General features: G+C 39.6%; 1 pseudogene; it reads left to right on the forward strand.

Annotated features, from left to right (window-relative positions):
• The first annotated feature begins 9,538 nt into the window (after positions 1-9,538).
• LOC101118756 (son of sevenless homolog 1-like) lies at positions 9,539-13,309 on the forward strand (annotated as a pseudogene).
• Positions 13,310-16,307: the final 2,998 nt, after the last annotated feature.

Below are 16,307 nucleotides of genomic sequence, written 5' to 3' on the forward strand. Positions count from 1 at the left end.
TTTCCTTAAACTGCCTGGAGAAACTGAGACGGGAAAGAATCGGGGGACAGTGCACAAATATTAGAAGAATGAGGAGGAGGACACAACCTTTAAGAAAAACAGGATATGACAAAAAACTTATTAGAAGCAACTAGGTCTGAGATCCCATGGACAGAGGAGCCTGGCAGAGTCAGGCCTGAAAAGGCAAAAGATTGAATGGGAAAGACTAGAGATCTCTTCAAGAAAATTAGAGATACCAAGGGAACATTTCATGCAAAGATGGGCTCAATAAAGGACAGAAATGGTATGGACCTAACAGAAGCAGAAGATATTAAGAAGACGTGGCAAGAATACATGGAAGAACTGTACAAAAAAGATCTTCATGACCCAGATAATCATGATGATGTGATCACTAATCTAAAGCCAGACATCCTGGAATGTGAAGTCAAGTGGGCCTTACGAAGCATCACTATGAACAAAGCTAGTGGAGGTGATGGAATTCCAGTTGAGCTGTTTCAAATCCTGAAAGATGATGATGTGAAAGTGCTGCACTCAATATGCCAGCACATTTGGAAAACTCAGCAGTGGCCACAGGACTGGAAAAGGTCAGTTTTCATTCCAATTCCAAAGAAAGGCAATGCCAAAGAATGCTCAAACTACCGCACAATTGCACTCATCTCACATGCTAGTAAAGTAATGCTCAAAATTCTCCAAGCCAGGCTTCAGCAATACGTGAACCATGAAATTCCAGATGTTCAAGTTGGCTTTAGAAAAGGCAGGGGAAACAGAGATCAAATTGCCAAAATCTGCTGGATCATTGAAAAAGCAAGAGAGTTCCAGAAAAACATCTATTTCTGCTTTATTGACTAGGCTAAAGCCTTTGACTATGTGGATCACAATCAACTGTGGAAAATTCTGAAAGAGATGGGAATACAGACCACCTGACCTGCCTCTTGAGAATCTGTATGCAGGTCAGGAAGCAACAGTTAGAACTGGACATGGAACAACAGACTGGTTCCAAATAGGAAAAGGAGTACGTCAAGGCCGTATATTGTCACCCTGCTTATTTAACTTATATTCAGAGTACATCATGAGAAACGCTGGACTGGAAGAAACACAAGCTGAAACCAAGATTGCTGGCAGAAATATCAATAACCTCAGATATGCAGATGACACCACCCTTATGGCAGAAAGTGAAGAGGAACTAAAAGCCTCTTGATGAAAGTGAAAGAGGAGAGTGAAAAAGTTGGCTTAAAGCTCAACATTCAGAAAACGAAGATCATGGCATCTGGTCCCATCACTCCATGGGAAATAGATGGGGAAACAGTGGAAATAGTGTCAGACTTTATTTATTTTGACTCCAAAATCACTGTAGATGGTGACTGCAGCCATGAAATTAAAAGACGCTTACTCCTTGGAAGAAAAGTTATGACCAACCTAGATAGTATATTCAAAAGCAGAGACATTACTTTGCCGACTAAGGTCCGTCTAGTCAAGGCTATGGTTTTTCCTGTGGTCGTGTATGGATGTGAAAGTTAGACCATAAATAAGGCTGAGAGCCGAAGAATTGATGCTTTTGAACTGTGGTGTTGGAGAAGACCACAGTTGTTGAGTCCCATAGACTGCAAGGAGATCCAACCAGTCCATTCTGAAGATCAGCCCTGGGTGTTCTTTGGGAGGAATGATGCTGAAGCTGAAACTCCAGTACTTTGGCCACTTCATGCAAAGAGTTGCCTCATTGGAAAAGACTTTGATGCTGGGAGGGATTGGGGGCAGGAGGAGAAGGGGACGACCGAGGATGAGATGGCTGGATGGCATCACTGACTCGATGGACGTGAGTCTGAGTGAACTCCGGGAGTTGGTGATGGACAGAGAGGCCTGGCGTGCTGCGATTCATGGGGTCACAAAGGGTCGGACACGACTGAGCAACTGAACTGAACTGAACTGAAAGCTCATAAGTTTACTAACGGGCAAAATCTTACTGTACTGATTTTTCATGATGTAAGAGGGATCTTAAACTCTAAAGTTCAGAGCAACAATGCTCCATCTTTAAATCTACTATAATTCAAGGGGGTGTCAAAATTCTAGGAATAGAATATCATTTACACTGTTCCTAGAGATCCCAATCTTCTGGAAGGATTGAAAAGGCTAGTGATGTTATTAAAAGATACCTGTGTAAACTAACTCAGGAAACACAAGACAGTTGGTTTTAAGTTTTACCCATAGCTTTAATGAAAGCTTGAAATGTAAAGGGACTGTCTCTATGGCAGACTGTTTTTGTGCACAGATAATACTTTGGCCACCTGATGTGAAGAACTGACTCATTGGAAAAGACCCTGATGCTGGGAAAGATTGAAGGTGGGAAGAGAAGGGGACGACAGAGGATGAGATGGTTGGATGGCATCACTCACTCAATGGACATGAGTTTGAGTAAGCTCTGGGAGTTGGTGATGGACAGGGAGGCCTAGCATACTGCAGTCCATGGGGTCGCAAAGAATCGGACATGACTGAGTGACTGAACCGACTGACTGACTGATTGTCATAGATCCTGAAGCCTTAAAATTAACTATGTGACTCAGCTTTCAGCTTTTCAACCTCCTCATCAATTGAAGGCTTTGCATGGTGTGTTTCTCTGCTTCAAGGAAAGGACTTTCTTCAGCTCTGCAAATACCTTCACCAACAACAATCATGTGCGATGCCTCTTCTTGCTCTGATGACATCTAACAATCCTAAGATGGATTGGTATAACAGACTGTACCTTAACTATGGACATAACATGACTTAATTTTGATTATGTTTTAACTTGGTTTAATGACTATTTTGCCTTACGTCTGTAACTGTACAACTGGGTTTGTTTCTAACCATCTGAAAGCTTTTAAGTTACAAATGGTTGTCCAGGCTCCTATGAGTGCCACAGTCTCTTCCAACTATTACATGGGGCCGCTGGATCAGAGACCCTCAATATGAGAGTTAGGAAAATATGTTCCCTCTGCAACTTAGGGACAGTGCCCCATCACAGCAGGAAGTAGTTACAGAATGAGAGAGATGCCCCCTTTCCCTTGGCAGCCATATTCTCCTGAAAGAAAATGGGGGAATGAGAGTCAATCCCTAGGCAGGTTGATGAGAAGTCCAGGGTCCCCAAGGAGGAGAAAGGGGTTTGGAGTTCTCAGGAGGAAATGACAAATGATTTTTCTTTCTTCTCTACATTCCTTAGTCTTAGTCACATAAAACGTTTTTTTCTTTAAGCCTGGAACTAATGATTACACGACCAACTCATTTCAAACTCTGTACTAAGGATTATATAACAACAATGTATCCTGCTTGAGGGCAGTTTCTCCTTCCTGAAAACTTTCTGACTAATCCTCTTATCTTAAAATGTATATTATAGGAGTGGCTCTAGTAAAATCTCACATGCTAGTAAAGTAATGCTCAAAATTCTCCAAGCCAGACTTCAGCAATACGTGAACCATGAACTTCCACATGTTCAAGCTGGTTTTAGAAAAGGCAGAGGAACCAGAGATCAAATTGACAACATCCGCTGGATCATGGAAAAGCAAGAGAGTGCCAGAAAAACATCTATTTCTGCTTTATTGACTATGCCAAAGCCTTTGACTCTGTGGATCACAATAAACTGTGGAAAATTCTGAAAGAGATGGGAATACCAGACCACCTGACCTGCCTCTTGAGAAACCTGTATGCAGGTCAGGAAGCAACAGTCAGAACTGGACATGGAACAACAGACTGGTTCCAAATAGGAAAAGGAGTACGTCAAGGCCGTATATTGTCACCCTGCTTATTTAACTTATATGCAGAGTATATCATGAGAAACGCTGGACTGGAAGAAACACAAGCTGGAATCAAGATTGCCAGGAGAAATATCAATCACCTCAGATATGCAGATGACACCACCCTTATGGCAGAAAGTGAAAAGGAACTAAAAAACCTCTTGATGAAAGTGAAAGAGGAGAGTGAAAAAGTTGGCTTAAAGCTCAACATTCAGAAAACGAAGATCATGACATCCAGTCCCATCACTCCATGGGAAATAGATGGGGAAACAGTAGAAACAGTGTCAGACTTCATTTTTTTCGACTCCAAAATCACTGTAGATGGTGACTGCAGCCATGAAATTAAAAGATGCTTACTCCTTGGAAGAAAAGTTATGACCAACCTAGATAGCATATTCAAAAGCAGAGACATTACTTTGCCGACTAAGGTCCGTCCAGTCAAGGCTGTGGTTTTTCCTGTGGTCATGTATGGATGTGAGAGTTAGACCATAAATAAGGCTGAGCGCCGAAGAATTGATGCTTTTGAACTGTGGTGTTGGAGAAGACTCTTGAGAGTCCCTTGGACTGCAAGGAGATCTAACCAGTCCATTCTGAAGGAGATCAGCCCTGGGATTTCTTTGGAAGGAATGATGCTGAAGCTGAAACTCCAGTACTTTGGCCACCTCATGTGAAGAGTTGCCTCATTGGAAAAGACTCTGATGCTGGGAGGGATTGGGGGCAGGAAGAGAAGGGGACCACCAAGGATGAGATGGCTGGATGGCATCACTGACTCAATGGACGTGAGTCTGAGTGAACTCCGGGAGTTGGTGATGGACAGGGAGGCCTGGCATGCTCCGATTCATGGGGTCGCAAAGAGTCGGACACAACTGAGTGACTGAACTGAACTGAGTAAAATCTTTCTATTGTTAGTTCTAATCCTGTCATCTTAAAATGTAAATTGTGGGAGTGGGTCTAGTAAGATCTTTACAACCTTGAGACATTCTTTTGATTTATTGTAATAACCAATTTTAAAAGTATATAATTCCCTTCCTAAGACTAGTAAGCAGGGCACTCTCCATCCCCCTTCTGATGTCTATGTCAGGAGCTTTCTCTGTCCCTTTTCCACTGTAATAAAACTCTGCTACACAAAAGCTCTTGAGTGATCAAGACTAGTCCGTGGTCTGGAAGCTAAATCTTCTTCTTTGGAGATCACGAATCCGACATCGTTTACCATAAGCTATCACTGGGACATGAAAACTATTGATTCTTACATATGTAGGCAGCTCAACTGTCAGTCTGGGGGCCAAAAAATATGGCAGGACAGAAAAGGTGGGTTTCACCTCATCTGTGGCTAGGGTCCTATCAACCACTGCTAGCTTTCAGGAACTGTCTTAACTTTCTTGGCTATCTTTGGAGTGGTTCTGGATCTTGAGAGGGTAGTATCTTTTGCACTCTTTGACAAGGCCTCTTATGACTAAGAGGTTGTTCAGTACTGCCAGAAATAGTTGCTGTTTGTCTCTGCTGAAACCTGGCAAGCTATTTGAAAAATAACTTTTTTTTCTTTTAAGTAGCTCTATTGTCAGCAGTTGGCCAAACTGGAAGGTGATATTCAGAGCCTCACAGGAAATTTTTAAAGGCCTTCTCCCCTAAGCTAAAATGAAACTGTGTAACCAGAAGGAAAGAAAAGCATTATATCCAAAGTGAAATAGCTGTAAATCTAGACCAATGGAATTTTCTGATTTCCATCTTGGTTGAGGATCTTCTCTCTAATATAAAGGAGCAAACTAAAGATAATGTAGTCTGATGGATGAGTTTGCTTCTTGATGTGATTCAAGTTGCAAACCAATTTCTTGAGGAATCAAAAAAAATAACTGGTATTGTTTTATAAATTTAGTCTTCACAAGAACAAAAATGCAGCTGCAAAAGCAATTCAAATCTCACTTATCCTTTTTACCAATCTCAAAATCTTCCCTATTCATCTCAAAAGCCTTATAGATACTGTAAAAGATATGGACTTAGGAAACAAAATTTCTGCTTGGTGGAACTTATATCCTTTCTCTGTACCTTTAGAGAGTCATCTCTAGGAACCCAGGTCATTCTTATCAGAATTCAATGGGAAAAGGGTATTCTTTTCAACAAATGGGTATGAACAACTAGAAATCCACATCCAAAAAAAAAAGAACAGACACAGACCTACATGTTTAATAAAAATTAATGCAAAACAGATCATAGTGCTTTCAGCAAAAATGGTGGAATAAGGAATTCAAAATTATGCAACTCCATAAAAACAACAAAAATATGGGTAAAAACTGGCAGAATCAACTTTATGAAATCTAATTAAATTAAAACCCTGTAACCAAGTCAGAGAGTGCTAATTCAAGGAACATGGCTGATTTTGGGTAGGAACAGTGACACTTTGGGACATTCTAAACTGCCCCCAATACAGTCTCCACTCTCCAGCTCAGGAATAAAGTGTCAAAATGACATCCCACATTTCCAGTATTAGAAGAATCACAGCAGACCCCACTCACAAACACTTATAATTTATTTATCTGACCTGTCTGATAGCACAGCTCAAAAGCTTTGGGTTTATTTCAGCTAATTCAAAACTGGTCCAGTATTAAAGCTGCTTCTTAGGGAGAATCTGTCAAAAATATTTACAGACTGATGCTGCCTGAAGAGATGAGTGGTATATGAGGTGAAGCTACAATTAGGAAACCCTAATAAATTCACACAAAGGGGATTAAAACTAAAAAAAAAAAAAACATTCAGCAAGTGGCATTATATAAGATAACCCACAAAAATCAATTATTTCTATACACAATGAAAATCTAAAAAGGAAATTAATTTTATCCCAATTTCATCAAAGATAATAAATACCAAGAATTAATTTACTCAAGGAGGTACAGAACTTTTAATACTGAAACTACAAAATATCACAGAAAGAATTAAAAAACCTAAATAAGTGAAATGACATCTCATGTTTCTGAATTGGAAGTCCTTACTACTGTTCATATCACAATATTACCCAAGACAATCTACAGATTTATAATCCCTATCAAAATTCAAAGCTTTTTTTTACGGAAATGAAAAAGGTGATTCTCAAATTTATAAGTAACTTGCAAGGGATCCCGAACAGACAAAACAATAAAGAAAAAGAACAAAGTTGCAAGGTTCACACAATCTGGTTTTAAACTGATTACAAAGCTACAGTAATCAAAATGGTGTGGTACTAACAGAAGGCTAGACATATAGACCAATAAAACAGAACTGAGAGTCAAGAAATAAACCCATACATCTGTGCTCAATTAATTTTCAATAGGGGTAAGGGGTAATACCAAATCATTCAACAGGAAAACAGTAGTCTCTTTAGCAAATGATTCTGGAACAACTGGTTCTTCACACGCAAAAGAATGAAGTTAGATATTTACCTGAGAATACATACAAAAATTAACTCAAAATAGACAAAGCCCTAAGTGTGAAAGCTAAAAAATATGAAACTATCAGAAGGAAACAGGCAAAAATCATCACGTTCTTGAATTAGACAATTTCTTATATAGATATATGAATCCAAACATACAAAAAACAGAAATTGGAGTTCATTGAAACTGAAAACATTTCTGCATCAAAGAAATGACATTATCAAGAGTAAAAAGACAACCTACAGTATGAGAGAAAATATTTACATATTATATATCCAATAAAGGTATACAATCCAGAATATATACAGAACTTTTATACCTCAAGACAAAAACAAAAAACAGTTAAAAATGAGAAAATACTCAATTGAATAGACATTTCACCAAAGAAGATATGCTAGTGGCCAAGAAGTTCATGAAAAGAGGCTCAATACTATAAGTTATTAAGGAAATGCAAATCAAAACCACAGTAAGATACCAACATCCAAGAGGATGAGTAAATGTTTTATATACACAGTATCAAGTGCAGTTAAGTATTAGAAAAATTGGAGCCCTCATACATTCTGGTGGGAATGTAAAATGGTGAAGCCACTGTAGAAAAGTTTGGCAGTTCCTAGCAATTCCACTTCTAATTATAAACAAGTATTCACCCAAAATACATAATATGTATGTTCATAGCAGCATTATTTATAGTAGGCAAAAAGGAGAAACAATCCAAATGTCCACCAACTGAGGGATGGATAAACAAAATATAGTAACTACACAATGGAATATTATTCAGTCATAAAGAGGAATGAAGTATTCTTATATGTTATTAAAAAGATGGCCCTTGAAAGCCTCATGCTAAGTCAAAAAAAAAAAAAAAAAACAGAGAAAAAAAGGCCAAATAGCATATGACTCCATTTACATATAAAAAGTTCAGAATAGGCAACTCCATAGAGACAGGAGATTTAGTGGCTTGCTAGGGATGAGGATGAGGGAATAAGTGGGATTCTGGAAAAGAAAAAGGATATTAGGGAAAACTTAAGGAAATCTAAATATTAAAGTATGAGCTTTAGTTAACAATAACATCTCAATACTGGTTCACTAATTGTAACAAATGTACTGTCAGTCAGTCAGTCAGTCAGTCAGTTCAGTCGCTCAGTCATGGCCGACTCTTTGGGACTCCATGAATTGCAGCACGCCAGGCCTCTGTCTATCACCAACTCCCAGAGTTCACCTAAACTCATGTGCATCGAGTCAGTGATGCCATCAAGCCGTCTCATCCTCTGTCATCCCCTTCTCCTCCTGCCCCCAATCCCTCCCAGCATCAGAGTCTTTTCCAATGAGTCAACTCTTCATGTGACGTGGCCAAAGTATTGCAGTTTCAGCTTTAGCATCAGTCCTTCCAATGAACACCCAGGACTGATCTTTAGAATGGACTGGTCGGATCTCCTTGCAGTCCAAGAGACTCTCAAGAGTATTCTTCAACACCACAATTCCAAAGCATCAATTCTTCAGCACTCAGCTTTCTTCACAGTCCAACTTTCACATCCACACATGACCACTGGAAAAACCATAGCCTTGACTAGATGGACCTTTGTTGGCAAAGTAATGTCTCTGCTTTTGAATATGCTATCTAGGTTGGTCATAACTTTCCTTCCAAGGAGTAAGCGTCTTTTAATTTCATGGCTGCAATCACCATCTGCAGTGATTTTGGAGCCAAAAAATAAATAAATAAATAAAGTCTGACACTGTTTCCACTGTTTCCCCATCTATTTCCCATGAAGTGATGGGACCAGATGCCATGATCTTCGTTTTCTGAATGTTGAGCTTTAAGCCAACTTTTTCACTCTCCTCTTTCACTTTCATCAAGAGGCTTTTTAGTTCCTATTCACTTTCTGCCGTAAGAGTGGTGTCATCTGCATACTTGAGGTTATTGATATTTCTCCCGACGATCTTGATTCCAGCTTGTGCTTCTTCCACCCCAGCATTTCTCATGATGTACTCTGCATAGAAGTTCAATAAGCAGGGTGACAATATACAGCCTTGACGCACTCCTTTTCCTATTTGGAACCAGTCTGCTCTTCCATGTCCAGTTCTAACTGTTGCTTCCTGACCTGCATATAGGTTTCTCAAGAGGCAAGTCAGGGGGTCTAGTATGCCCATCTCTTTCAGAATTTAATGGGAAATAGCTGTGGAGTATATGGCAACAGAAAACAATTTAAAAGAAAATGGGCCAGGCTGGACCGTCCCTCCGCACTCCTCCCACAGCCACCGGCTCTGCAACGGGGGCCGACCAGCCCGGAGTCCAGCGACTGCAGTGGAGAGCAACCTAGGGAGGCGACGGCGGGCCGGAGATGGGTGAGAGGCCGGGTCCTTGGGTCGTGTTGCCCGATGAGGCCGCCACCGCCACCTACCGGCTGCATTCTCTCTCCTCAGCCGGTGCCAGTAGGATGGGTGGCCAGGCGCCAGCCTCACCCCCAGCCTCATCTCCAGGGCTAGCCTGGCAGCTCGGCCCCCTGCGGCGTCCAGGCCATCCGCTGAGACTGCAGCCCCGTTCTGCGCTAGGAGCTCACCCTCTGGTGACTCCTCCAGCCCGGCCACCGCTGGCCCTCTCCCTCCCCGGAGAAGGGGGCATGCCGGCGCAGCAGCTACTCTGAGTTTTTAGATGAAAAGAATGCGCCCAAGTGGGGGCTGCTGGTGTCTACGTTGAAAAACGTTCAGGGGCAAGTTCATCCTACCGTTGAGTCTAGTGATGATGCTCTCCGGTATGCTGAAGAATTAATTTAGCAATTAAATATGCAATGTCAAGCTCAGCCCCTAAGTTCTTCAGATGTAGAGGAACATGTTCCAAAAAGTTTTCCTCATCCAGTTGATAAATGGGCAATAGTTGATGCCCAGTTGGATACTAAAAAGAGGAAGCAAAGAAATTTTTTCTCTCTCCCAGTAGAAAAAAAATTCATCTTTTGTTAAAGGAGGTCCTAGATTATAAAACTGACCACCAGGTTTCTGTTTACAGCGTTAGAATAGATTTCTGCAGACATTTTAAAAGTTGGTGCAAAATATACAGCATTATAAAATTACAAAACAAGATATTAAAGTGGCAATATATGCTGATAAAGTATTGATGGATATGGTTCATCAAGATGTAGAAGATATATTATCTTTAACTTATGAAAGAGCCTTCCACCTCAGGAGAGCAATGTTATTATGATTTTGTAAAAGCATTTATGGCAGAAATTTGACATACATAAGGGAAATTAAATTATAAACAATTTTAGAGAGCATTTTGTCATTAACACAAAACTGTTTTTCAGCTAATGATGTAGAAAATACATTTGGTCATATAGTGGATATACAAGAACCTCATGGAAAGTTACTGGGCCATATAGAAGATACTGTAGAAATGACAGATGAAGGCAGTCACCATCCATTAGTAGGAAGCTGCTTTGAAGACAGCAGAGGAACTGGCATTTGATCCATTTGAATCATACACTCGAGATATTCTATGACCTGGTTTTCATGATCATTTCCTTAGTCAGTTATCAAAGCCTGGAGTGGCACTCTTGTTGTTTTTCAGTCGCTAAGTCATGTCCAACTCTTTGCAGCCTCATGGACTGCCAGACTGCATGCCAGACTTCCCTGTCTTTCAGTATCTCCTTGAGTTTGCTCAAATTCACGTCCATTGAGTCAGTGATGCCATCCAACCACCTTCCTCTGTCACCCCCTTTTCCTCTTGCCCCCAATCTTCTCAGTCAATAGGCAAAGGTTTCAAAGAAGCTGTTCAATATGTTTTACCCAGGCTACTTCTAGCCCATTTACCACTGTCTACATTACTTCAAATTTCTGAAGCAGTAATAAGAGTGAAGAACAAGAAGACAAGGAATGTTTGAAACAAGCAATAACAGCTTTGCTTAATGTTCATAGTGGTATAGGAAAAAAGTATGTTCTAAAAGTCTTGGAAAATGTAGACTGGGTGAATCTGCATGTTGGATTTACAGTCAGCAAATGAAGGGGAAACAACTAGCAATCAAGAAAATGAATGAGATTCAGAAAAATATTGATGGTTGGGAGGAAAGGATGCTGGACAGTGCTGCAATGAATTTGCAATGGAAGGAACTCTTACACATGTAGGAGAAACATGAAAAAAATGTATTTCTCTTTGATGGCTTAATGATTTGCTGTAAATCAAATCATGGGTAGCTAAAACTTCCTCGTGCTAGCAATGCAGAATATCACCTTTAAAGAAAAGTTTTTTATGAGAAAGCTACAAATTAATGACAAAGATGACACGAGTGAGTACAAGCATGCTTTTGAAATAATTTAAAAGATGAAAATACTGTTATGTTTTCTGCCAAGTGAGATGAAGAGAAAAACAGTTGGATGGCAGCATTGATATCTTTATCATATCAGAGAACACTGGAAAGGATGGTTGATGTGACAATACTTTAGGAAGAAAAGGAGGAGCAGATGAGGCTCCCTAGTGCTGATGTTTATAGATTTGCAGAGCCTGATTCTGAAGAAAATATCATATTTGAAGAAAACAAGTAGCCCAAAGCTGGAATTCCAGTCATCAAAGCAGGAATTGTTATTAAACTTACAGAGAGGCTCACATACCAAATATACATAGATTCCAATTTTGTTCAGACATTTCTTACAACATATAGATCCTTTTGTAAACCTTAAGAACTATTGAGTCTTTTAATAGAAAGGTTTGAAATTCCAGAGTCTGAGCCAACAGAAGCTGACTGCATAGCTTTAGAGAAGGTTAGCCCTTGAGTGCAGAACTGAAAAAGGTTTAGAAAAATATATATACAACCTGTGCAGGTGTGAGCATTAAATGTATGCTGGCACTGAGTAGTGCACCACTATGATTTTGAAAGAGATTCAGATCACCTGCAGCTAATGGAGGAATTTACTGGAACAGTAAGAGGTAAAGCAATGAAAAAATGGGTTGAATCCATCACCAAAATAATCAAAAGGAAAAGAACTGAACTGCAAGAGACAATGGACCAGGTCATAATATTACATTTCAGAGTTCACCTCCCATGGATGAATGGCATATAAGCAGACCTGGTGGAAAGAGAGAATTTTGACCACATAGAGACTTTTGACCTGCTCTCCTTAAACCAACAGAAATTGCTCGACAGCTCACTCTATTTGAATCAGATTTATATCACACTGTACAGTCATCAGAGTTAGTTGAAAGTATGTGAGCAAAAGAAAACAAAGAGATTAATTCTCCTACCCTTCTGAAAATGATCCAGCATACCATTAATTTCACTCTGTGGTTTGAGAAATAAAAAGGCTGAAAACTTAGAAGAAAAAGTAGCTGTTGTGAGCTGAATAATTGAGATTCTGCAAGTCTTTCAAGAGCTGAACGTCAATGATGTCCTTGAGGTTGGCTGTGCTGTTAAATTACTTGTTTACAGACTAGACCACATGTTTGAGCAAATACAAAGCTGCCAAAAGAAAATTTTACAAACAGTTCATGAACTATGGGAAGATCACTGTAAGAAACATTTGAGGGGAAAAAAAGAGAAATATTTGGCAAAACTCAGGTCTGTTAATCCACCATATGTGCCTTTCTTTGGAATTTATCTAATATCTTGAAAACAGAAGAAGGCAGTCCTGAGGTCCTAAAAAGGCATGGAAAAGAGCTTATAAACTTTAGTAAAGGGAAGAACATTGCAGAAAATTGCAGGTGAAATCCAGAAATACCAAAATCAGTCTTATTGTTTACGACTAAAATCAGGTATCAAAAAGTTCTTTGAAAACTTGAATCCAATGGGAAACAGCATGGAAAAAGAATTTACAGGCTATCTTTTCAACAAATACCTAGAAGCAGAACCATGAAACCCTAAGCCTCTCCCAAGATTTCCAAAAGAATATAGCCATTCACTAAAATCCAGTATTTGTCCATTAAACCCAAGACCAGGTACTATGAGACATCCCACACCTCCACAGCAAGAGCCAAGGAAAAATAGTTAAAATAGAACCCCTGCAATTGAAACAGAAAATATAGCATCTGCACCAAATTCTCCAAGAACACCATCAATACCTTCTCCTGCTTCTGGTGCTTCCAGTACCACAGATGTTTGCAGCATACCTGACTCTGACCATTTAAGCCCTTTCATTCAAGATCTGCTTCAGTATCATCTATAAGTTTAACCAAGAGCACTGATGAAGTGCCTGTTCCTACCCTCCTGTTCCTTCACTAAGATGACAAGAATCTGCTCCAGCAGAATCTTTACCATCAAAGATGATGTCTAAGCATTTAGACAGTCACCCAGCAATTCCTCCGGGGCAACCCAGCCAAAAGCCCATTCACCACAATATTCAGTATCAGATCAGACCTCTATTTCAGGCCCTCCTGAAAGCTCTTCCTTGTTACCTCCAAGAGAACCCATGAGGACACCTGATGTTTTCTTAAACTCACCACTATACCTCCAACCTCCCACTTTGGGGAAAAAAGTGACCATAGTAATGTCTTTGTCCCAAAGGGCCCTTTCCCCTTAACACCACCTCCTCCTCAAATACCTTCTTCACATGCCACAAGAAGGCATCTGCCATCACCACCGACACAAGAAGTGGACCTGCATTCCACTGCTGGGTCACCTGTTCCTTGATGACAAAGCACTTCTCAACATATTCCCTAAACTCCCTCCAAAATCTTACAAAATGGAGCACACACCCATCCATGCACAGAGATGGACTACCACTGTTGGAGAATGACCATTTTTCCCAAGTTCCTCTGTACCAGGATGTATGTTTTCCTAGCCCCAAATCCATTGCCGGTGGTGGATGCACTGAATGTGGCAGCATTGAGGGCTTAAAATGAGAACTCCAAATACTAATGACTCTACTTCAAGATGCAGTATAAGACAATAAATTTTAACCTAGATGTAATTACAAAATGGAAATGGTATGTGTTTAAAATACGGAAAGACTTATCTAGAGGAACTGGATAACTGATTGCACTTGAAAATCAAGTAAAGGGACATTTTTCCAGCCAGTAAGCAGAAATTCTCTTTTTGTGAGGTGATCTTTGTCATTAAAGGGGTAGAAAACATAGTCTAGTGTCCAGAAGGCCCACAGGATGACAGCTTTTATAATTCAAAAATACTAGGCACTTTTTAAAAATAAATCTTTAACAGGGATCTTGAAATCCTCCTTTGTTTTTCTTTGCTTTTACTTGTCCTCCTTTAGAATATTTTCTTAAAAATCATTCAGAGGACTGTGAGAAAAGGATGTGGTACCTGACATTACTGGAATCAAGGCCCAGCACTGTATTGCTGTTCTGCTTACAGATTATTACAGCAAACTGAATGGGTACTGAGGCTTCACCAAAGAAGTACTTCTATTTTTTTAAGAATAATTATACCAATTTTATCAGAAAAGACCCTGATGCTGAAAAAGACTGAAGGCAGAAGGAGAGGGGATGACAGAAGAGATGGTTGGATGGCATCACTGACTTGATGGACATGACAAGCTCCAGTAGTTGCTGATGGACATAGAAGCCTGGCATGCTACAGTCCATGGGGTCACAAATAGTTGGACACAACTGAGTAACTGAACTGAACTGATACCAATTTTAAGAACATTCCCCTACTCACCCTCCCTACACAAACAAAATGTGGTGGTCTTGCTTTCAAACGAGAAGTTTTATGTCATTAACAATGATAGAAGAACTTTTAAAAATATGTAACTGCCAAGTATATGATTTATATTTAGGAAACTGTTAACTTATGCTAGATTGTCATTTTCCCTCATTCTTCCACAAAAGTTTACTGGTTTTCCATATTCTGGCTCGTGGCTGTCCCTCTAACCATACTATGGAAATGCAGTCACTCAGTTTGAAAGGAGCAGTGAACACTTTCATTTTTATTGCTGAGTGGTATTCTATTGTATGCATATATTGCAATTTATTTATTCATTCATCTGTTGTTTCTAGTTTTTGATAATAGCTGTAATGAACTTAATGTGTATTTTTGTGTAGACATCTGTTTTTATATTGATTGGTTAAATACTGAAGAGCAAGATTTCTGGGTTGTTACAGTTATTATATGTAGTGTCAAACTTTTCTGACATGGTTGTTCCATTTTACATTTCGGTGAGCAGTGTGCAGGAGTTGCAGTTGTTCCACGGTTTTGTCAATGCTTCATATTGTCACCTTTTTATATAGCTATTCTAATAGCTATTTTATTTAATTGCAGTTTTCATTTGAATATCCCTAATGAATAATGACGTTAGGCATTTTTCACTTATTTATTGGCCACTGCATATCTTATTTTGTGAAGCATCAGTTCAAATCATTTGCCACTTTTTAGTTTGGGTTGTTTTATTAAAATGAATCCACTAAAGCAAAATATACCCACATGTATAAATACCAAAACCACACATTTGAAGACAAAAGCAAGTTGTATAAAACATTCTCACTGATATTACTTGTGAAACAATGTTATTACACATATATACATGCAATGATATATGTGCATTATTGTAAAAGTATAAGATGTGTGGGATCAATATTAACCAAATTTAGAATCTGTGGAAGATGGCAATGGTTACAGTTTGCAGAATGGACTATGAAAAGCTTCCTGTGAATCTGGATGGGGGGCACTGAGGTCATATATACTAGAGTATTCTAGCCAGTACACCAGCTTCATTCACACTCAATGTTTCTGGTTACTGAACATAGTAAGAGGAAGCAGAAGCAGTCTCAAAGCTACCTGTTGCTGATCCTGGCAATTGTTCTGATGTGTATCTAGTCCATTCTGAGATGCCCCAGAGGTAGGCCTGGGGCTGAACGAAACCATTATGCAGTACAGTCACCCCTCAGCATCTGCTGGGGATTGGCTCCAGGATATCTCTTCAAATAACAAAATCAGCTGATGCTCAAGTCTTTCACAGTAGGCCCTCCATACCCTCAGGTTCTGCATCTGTGGATTCAACCAACCACAGAACCGCAGATAGGAAAATACAGACATGCAGAAACTGTATTTGCATGAGTAATAACACAGTTGGGGTTTAGATTCATCAAACATATGTAATAACTCATGATGGGGAGGGCCATGAGGTGACATATGTTTCTCCAAAAGTAAAATCAGAGACTTAGAAGATTATTCAATGTGTGCTTTTTAAAAAGCTTCACATTCCACAG

This window comes from Ovis aries, chromosome 25, assembly GCF_016772045.2.
Source record: "Ovis aries strain OAR_USU_Benz2616 breed Rambouillet chromosome 25, ARS-UI_Ramb_v3.0, whole genome shotgun sequence".
NCBI classification, from domain to species: Eukaryota; Metazoa; Chordata; class Mammalia; order Artiodactyla; family Bovidae; genus Ovis; species Ovis aries.